This window comes from Pteropus vampyrus, unplaced genomic scaffold, assembly GCF_000151845.1.
Source record: "Pteropus vampyrus isolate Shadow unplaced genomic scaffold, Pvam_2.0 Scaffold7, whole genome shotgun sequence".
Taxonomy (NCBI): Eukaryota; Metazoa; Chordata; class Mammalia; order Chiroptera; family Pteropodidae; genus Pteropus; species Pteropus vampyrus.
The window spans coordinates 7,671,631-7,679,841 of NW_011888788.1; the positions used below are offsets into that span (position 1 = coordinate 7,671,631).

General features: G+C 39.5%; 1 pseudogene; it reads right to left on the reverse strand.

The window, feature by feature from the left end:
- Nucleotides 1-5,141: 5,141 nt before the first annotated feature.
- LOC111746749 lies at nucleotides 5,142-5,275 on the reverse strand (annotated as a pseudogene).
- Between the last annotated feature and the right edge of the window lie 2,936 nt (nucleotides 5,276-8,211).

Here is an 8,211-nt window from a genome sequence, read left to right on the forward strand (position 1 = left end):
AGGGAGACCCATGAGTCTCTAACATTTAGGAATCTTTCACCCCTGTTTTGTTTTTCTTTTTCATTCTATGAAATGAAAAGACTCTAATCTAATTTTTTCATTAAATCACCTAGATAGTTCTCGGGTTTCTCGACCCACTCCCACCCCTCTTTTAAGGAAAGATTCAGCCATGCTTGTTGTTTTAAAAGGTTTCTAATCACAGGAGAACCACATTCAACTTTGCTCATTTCCTGTGTCAATTAACAGACAGGAGTGGTTGTCTCCCCACTGTTACCACAAGGAATTCCAGGGACTGACCCTTTCAAACTTGACTCTCAGTGCCTGGGAAAGTGGCATCAGTTTTGGAAAGAGACAGGAAGTTGGAAATCCTGAGTTACAGCCCAAGAGCCTGAGAACCAGAAGGGCAGGGCTGCTCATAGGCAAAGAGGGTGGAAGCCCCAGGAGTGAAGAAAGCTTTATTTTTATTTCTAAATTTTATTCTGCAATGAAAGCCTGAGTCCTGGGAATAAAACAACAGCAAAAATACCTTTTTTTATTGGGCGCTCAAGGAGATTCCTGGGCCTGAAGAGCACTATATAAATCTGCTGAAATTGTCCAAGTGTTCTGATCCCCAGAGTTTAGATGGAGGGAAAGAGAACTCCTGAGGTTGGCCCAGAGGGGCTGGAGCAGAGATCAGATGGGGGCTCGGGGTCCTCGTGGAGGCCAAGGCCCCGTTCTTACTGCTGCTCTGACTTCCTTGGAACCTATAAGGGTTTTGGGCAAAGGCAGGAAAGATGAGACATATCTAAGAGAACTGGGATTCTGATCGATACATTGGAAAGGCTGAAATAAATCAAGAAAAGTTCTTTCCCTTGCCTGGAATGATTAACCTAGTCCTGCCTTCTTGACTAAATATTGAAGCTCTTCTTACTTGACATGGTGACTATTTCAGCATATGAGTTGTATATTAATATGGTGATCCTGTGTCACAAACTACCACAAAACTTGGTGGTTTAAAACAACCACTTTTTGTTACTTTCCCAAGTCTGTGGTGGCCTGGAAAAATTCTGCTGGTTTGGGCCAGGGGTGGATGGTTGCAGCGGGGTTCCAGCAAATGATTAATTTCATCAGGCAGTGGGCTGAGTGCCGGCTGATCTGGGATGGCCTAGTAAAGAAGATTCAGCTCTGCTCCATGTGCGAGCTCTCATCCTCCAGCAGGCTTGCCCAGACTTTTTCTCATGGTGACAGTACAGCTCCAATAGAAAGCACAGTGGACAAGACATCTTGAAGATATCCACTCCCCATATCTGGCTCAGAAACTGAGCTCTGCTCTACTCGGAGGGACTAAATGAACTGCAATTGTAACAAAGTAGAGCCTTGAGAACTTCCCTCTACTTTTCACAGGTATTTGAATTCTCATGGGAGGGTACTAGAACCCCAATTATGGCTGTGAGTGAATTTCAACAGCTCAGCAGGATAAGGATATAGAGATTGAAATTGTTTTAAAGAAAATTATAAAAAATGTATTGTCGAGCTTTACTCACCCAAATTTCTTCATAAGTTCATAGTTTACTTTTATTTTTTCAATTAGAGTTGACATTCAATAATTCCAAGTGTAGAGCATAGTGGTTAGGCATTTATATAACTTATGATGTGATCCCCCCGATAAGTCTAGTGCCCACCGGATACCTTACATAGTTATTACAATGTTATTAACTATATTCATTATGCCACACTACGTCCCCATGAAGATTTTGTGGTTGCCAATGTGAACTTCTTAATCCCTTCCCTTTTTTCACCCAACCTCTCAACCCCTCTCCCACCGGGCAACCATCAGTTTGTTCTCTGTATCTATGAATTTTTTCATGGTTTCTTAAGTCCAAGAACCCAGACAGCATATTTCTTAAGCTTAAGTATCAAGTAGTCAAAAAAGAAGATGAAAAAGAAAAAAGGGGGAAAGGAGGAGGGGGAGGAGGAGAAAGAGGGGGAGGGGGAGGGAGAAGAAGGAGGGGGAGAGGGAGGGAGGAGGGGGAGAGGGAGGGAGGAGAGATGGGAGGAGACACTTCTAAATTCTAGATAAACAGTGTCTCTGGACACATCATGTTGCAAATGATATGGGTACATGACTTTATAGCTGCTCTGATCAAAAGGCTGGGTCTATGTTAATATCTGTTGAATTTGGGCTGGCCTTATGATTCATTCTAACAAATAGAATGCAGTGAAAGTGACATTGTGCCAGTTCTGAACCCTGTCATCCTCAAAAGCCTGAACCTTGTTTTGCCCCGCTCTACCCAGGACACCAAGCTCAGAGACAAGAAGAATCGTGATCTTCATAGAGATTCTGCTTTCAACCTGCCAAAAATTCTTCAGGCACACAACTACACAGCATAGCTACCTGCTTAAATGTAGGAAGGAAGAAATATAGGAAGAAAAATATCAAAATTTCTCTCCCCAATTACCTTGCCTTGGCTTACATTTTCAGAGAAGCTTTGGGTATTCTTCAAAGTGTTCACCAGATCAAGATCTTGTTCACATCTCTCCAACTTCCTTCCTCCCATAATCCTGCTCAGAAAGAAGCAGATGAGTCCCATCAGCATCGGCAGCTACCAAAGGGAAGGTCACAGGCGGTAATAATATAGGCAGGCCCATAACAAGATGTTTGAAATATGTCCCAGAGCTATTAGATGAAGTAGTGGATACTAAAATGTACTCCTAAACTCCGCTTTTTGTGTAACTTCAAGTACAAGCCAGCTGTTCATCAGCCTTAGGAAACAAATGCAGGAATAACTAATTAATGGAAGATGTTTCCAGACTGAACAAGAAAAGAATAGTGTTTTGATGCATGAATAGTTGGCCTCTATTGTAAAATCTTTCTTTTTCTCTGTGTGCCATAACCATTTGGGGCAACTTCAATCCAAATGGAATTTCTGCAGCCACTCAAGAATTTGTAAGGTGAGGTCTGATTCAGTCGTATGAGAGTACTCTAGGCTGACCTGGCTTCATAGGCTTCAAGGAGAGCTCACACGTGATGACACTGTGACTTTTACTCCTCCAGAAACATGTTTAGTGAGGGTCTCCCATGTGCATAGACTTGCCACTGGGCAAACACTGGTGAACCAAAGACATCTGGTTGTTGATCTCAAGAGCTTAAAGTCTAGGGAAGACACAAGTGGTTGAATCCTTTGTCTGAACCTTTCGACAAAATAGCTTGAAAATTAGTTATCCAGCATAGACATGAAACAAAGCTCTGTCTTTTAGACTCAAATATTGAGAAAGCTCCATCTGTTCTCTTCTCTAGGGCAGTTTATCTCCCCGTCTGAAATTCATACAACCTAACATTTTCTCCCACAGCTAAATAATTGCTCTTATGCCTATCATAATTCTATCAAATTACTACATTGTTAAGATGAAGAAACTGGAAAGACTTTTCTTCTCATTCAATTTAAGGTACCAGATTGCAGTGGTTATCAGATGTACTTACTATGATGTCATTTCCTTTGTTGTTCTCAACACTAGGGGGAAAGAAGCTGGATGACAAAAATAAGATAATGGATTAAAGGAGGAGTCATAAGAATCAATGCCTACAGAGACCAAAAAGGAAATGTACTAAACGATGTGAGCAAGGAGATATAGTAGGGAATGCTGAGAATTAGGGGGCAATGGAGGGCAAATGCTCCCATGTTAAGTTCCACTTGTTGCCATGAGGGATGTGGTTCTATTATCATGAGTTTTTTCAAGAGCATGCAGAAATCCAAATTTGGTGTTAATTCCCTCAACTTTGCAATCATGAAGAATACTTGGTTTGTTTAGTTTGGTTTTTTTCCTCTTATATAATATGTGGACCACACACACAACATGACATTGGGCTGGAATGTGGCTTCGGGGCAGCCAGTTGGGTCTCCAGAACAAAGGATATAAAGTTGCATTGAAAGAATGCCTCTGTATCTTCCCCTGCAATGGGTATGCTTATCAGTTTACTCAAATGTGACCCGTGAGGTCCCTCTTCCAAAGTTTAAACTTCAAAGAATACCCTCTGTAGCTTTATCACCAGTCTACATGAATCTGTGGAAGAAGAGACAAACTATCCCTGAGATGCAGATGTCAATATGGCCCAAATCATATCTTGCCACTGCTGTGTGTGTTATGGTTTTCACTGAGGGCTGTTGGTTTGATAAGATAGTACATATATATATATACCTATGTCTGCCTAGGCAGACTACCTGTGTACCCTGGGTCAAGTTCCCTCAAGTGCCTCTGGAAGCAGTCGGTTCCTGGGTCTGCCTTCAGTGAGAGAAGTAAATAGAGTCAGTCTCGCCAGAGGTGAGCTGGGGAGGATGGCTTCGAAAGGTTGGCTTTCGAAGTCTGACCCCAGGGAGCCAGACTTCAAAATAGTTTCTAATTCAGTTCCCCAAAGCAATAGATCTATTCAAAAACTCTTTCTGGTTCAGTTTAATGAAACCACAGAAAATTTGCAAACTAAACTCACCAAGACGAGGCAATAATAGAAAGCAGATTTTTCTTCTTTGGATGCCATAGCTGATGAGAGCATCTTCAGGGAGGCACTGGAGTAAACACATTCTCTGTGTCCTCAAGGTTTGGGGGAATATGGAGTTGGCAGGGCTCTGCTTTGTGGGGCACACACCATGCATGCTCCAGGGCCTTTGTACTTTATATGTAAAATGCTCTTTTACTCTCATAATTATAAAAACTTGCTCCTTCAAGTTTTTCAAATCTCTGCATAACCTCCCCACAGAGAGCTCCCTTTACCAGTTTATCCGCAATAGCACTTGCCATTGCTCTTCTTTCTCCCATTGATTCTACTTTCCTTTGTAAAACTTCTACCTTCACTACATTATATATTTGTTATTATTTGTCTTCTCCACTAAAATAAATAAAATCAGTGAGGCCAGGAATTTGTCTACAGATTCGCTACTATTGTCTACTGCTCAGAACAATATGTGGAACTATGTAGATACTCAAAATATGTGCTCAATGAGTGAATAAATGACTTATGGCTTAAACACTAAGGCAAGATATACTTTGAGCAAAACAAATCTTGGCTTGGTGTCTCCAAGAATTCTTTTTTCCAGCATCCCATCAGATGTCAGCGATGAACTTCTCCAAAGCTGTATTCCTCTAGAAAGCTTCCCCTCCACCCCTGCCACCTACAGCACCCAGTCTTCCTAGGTGGTCTCCCATCCAAGTACTAACCAGGCCCAATCCTGTTTAGCTTCTGAGATCAGAAGCTTCCGAATCAGACAAGATCAGGCGTGTTCAGGGTGGCATGGCCATAGACACTGGAAAGCTTTTAAATACACTTTTTTCAATCTCAAATATTATCATTTTGATTCAACTGCTTTTGGCAAAATGATGTATCCCATATATAAAAAGACAAAATATTTTTCTCTAAATTGCTCAAAATACACTTGGACCATCAAAAGACCTTCCTTAAATTAATTTGACGTACATAGATTGAATAATATTTCCTTTCATAGATAAGTAGATCTAAAAGAAGAGAGAGAAATTTATAGATTTTAGTTATTATTTGGAAAAATAATAGCTTTGGGCAATGGATCAGCTTCCTTTTTGTACATTTCACCAGTTCCTAATGCTGACATTTAAAATTTTTGTATCATTTATTTTACTCACTCACTGGACTGCCTTCAACACAAGTTCCAGTTATTTCTCTTATTCTTTGATAACGGATATTTTTGAAAGCACATTAACAAACCAAGGAAAAATACTTGTCCTTAGGCACTTGCTAAAGCTGGCATTCCAAGTTTTAATGTTACTTTAAGGCAATTATGTATGTGAAAAGAAAACCAAGTATATTATCCCCCTCACTTTATTTCTTACACAAAATTTAATTTTTAAAAGTGAATATTGCATTCTAACACACTACAGAGACATGTGGTAGAAAGATGGGAATCAGAGGGTAGTTGAAATTAAGCAAACATTTGACGTGTGGCTTGAGGCCATCCTGTGACGATTGATATTGATCTTTGTTCCAATATCCATTTACTAAAGAATCAAACTAGATACTTTTGCTTTAAATGACTGACAGCAAGCGAGAAGACTGAGAAATATACAGAGATAAATGTCAATTCATTCCTATATGTGCTTGGCCCCAGTATTCCACTAAAATAGCTTTTGTTAGTGTGACCAAAGACCTCATTGAATCCAAATAATATTCTCAAATCTTTATGTCACTTCTCTCTTCAGCAACATCTTTCCTTTTTGGCACACTCTCTCCTTACTGTTTCCATGACACAATATTCTAGTTCTCCTCCTACCTTCATGGAATCCTTTTTGCACCTTCAGTATGGGAATTTCCTGTTCTACCCATCACTAAAAGTTAGTTGTTAAAAGGTAAAGCTCAAGCTCTCTTCTCTTATTCCATAATATTTTTAGAGGATCTCAGCTGTATGCCTCCCTTCAATGACCCACTAATGAGCTAGAGTCTAATCTCCAGTCCATATCTTTAAACTTTTAGATAACCACTCACTTGCTAACTTCTATTAAATGTCTTAAAGACATCCTAAATTCAGACAGTCCAAAACTAAGCTCATGATCTCATAATCTGATCTTCCTGTTGGCTTTACTTCCCAGATCAAGATACCAACATTCATCCCATTTGCAAATCACTCTTGAGCTCTCTCTCTCCTTCACCCCCTCTCCAAACCAACCCCAATTTTACTTGCTAATATATCTCAACTCTGTTCATTTCTTTTCAAGACCATAACCGTTATTCTAAGCTATCATTTTATTTTCTCTGGAAAACAGAAAAATCCTCCAAATGGCTCTACCCAAACACATTTTAATCCTACCCGCCGAATCTAACACAGTACAGAATAGGCCTATCATCACTAGTTTTGAACTCTTATGGGGCTTCTCATTGGTTTCTGGGCAAACAGCACATATCAACAGCTTCCCTAACTGGTCTTTACCACCCATCAGGTCTCATAGTACACTGTAAATTCTCTTCCTCCACACACGCCGGCCACACCCATAGATCTTTTTTTCCTGTTTCCTAGTGCTCCTTCTCATCACAGGGTCTTCCACGAGGTGTTCCACCCTCCCAGAAAAGTTTTCTTCTCTTTACCTACTTGGCTCTTACTTAACCCTCAAATCTCATTGGCTACCTCCTCAGTGAAATTTTCCCTCACTTTCCTGACCTGATCAAATTTCTTAGCCCCTCTCCTTTTAGCACTTAAATGCCATTTTATTTTATATATATTAGTATTTATTAATTCACATTTATTGTTTTTTATATATTATGTATTAATATCTGCTGTCTGTGTAGGCCACGAGTTTCTTAAACACAGAAAACATACCTAGTTTGTCCACCATTATATGTTCAGTGCCTAGCACAGTGCCTATCAGCTAAAAGGCAAATCATTAATATTTGCTGAAAGAAGAAATTAAAGGAATTTCAAAGTAGTATTTATCTTTGAACTTATCAAAGGTCAGATTTAGGGTATGTACATACCTTTGGGTTCTTAAAAGAAAATAAAATTCAATTCCTTTATGTTGTCCAATAGTGTTTATTACTATTTAAATTCTATTTACGGTAAAAAATACATAATTTCTACTACATCATTTGATATTCACTATATAATGCCCCATATGGAAACAACTTTCTTTTATAACTCAGTACTAGAACTTTTTTTTTTAATTAAGTTTATTGAGGTAACATTGGTTAACATAATTATATAATTGTCAGGTGTACATTATAATATGACATCTGTATATTCTATTGCGTGCTTACCACCCAAAGTCCAGTTTCCTTCAGCTACCATATATTTGATCCCCTTTACCCACTTCACCCTCCCCCTACCCTCCTATATTTGACCCCCTTTACCCTCACCTCCCTTCCCATCCTCCTACACTCCCTACCCTCTGGTAACCACTAGTCCATTGTCCATGTCCATGAGTCTCTGTTTGTCCTGCTCATTTGTTGCTTTTAGGTTTATAACCCACATATAAGTGATATCATGTGATTTTCAACTTTTTCTGTTTGGCTTATTTCGCTTAGCATGATTATCTCAAGGTCTATCCATGTTGTCACAAAAGGCAATGTTTCATCTCTTCCTATAGCTGTGTAATATTCCATTGTATATATGTATCACAGCTTCTTTAGCCAATCATCTATTGTAGGACATTTTGGTTGCTTCCATGTCCTGGCCACTTTGAATAATGCTGCTATGAACATTGGTGTGCAAATATCTTTAT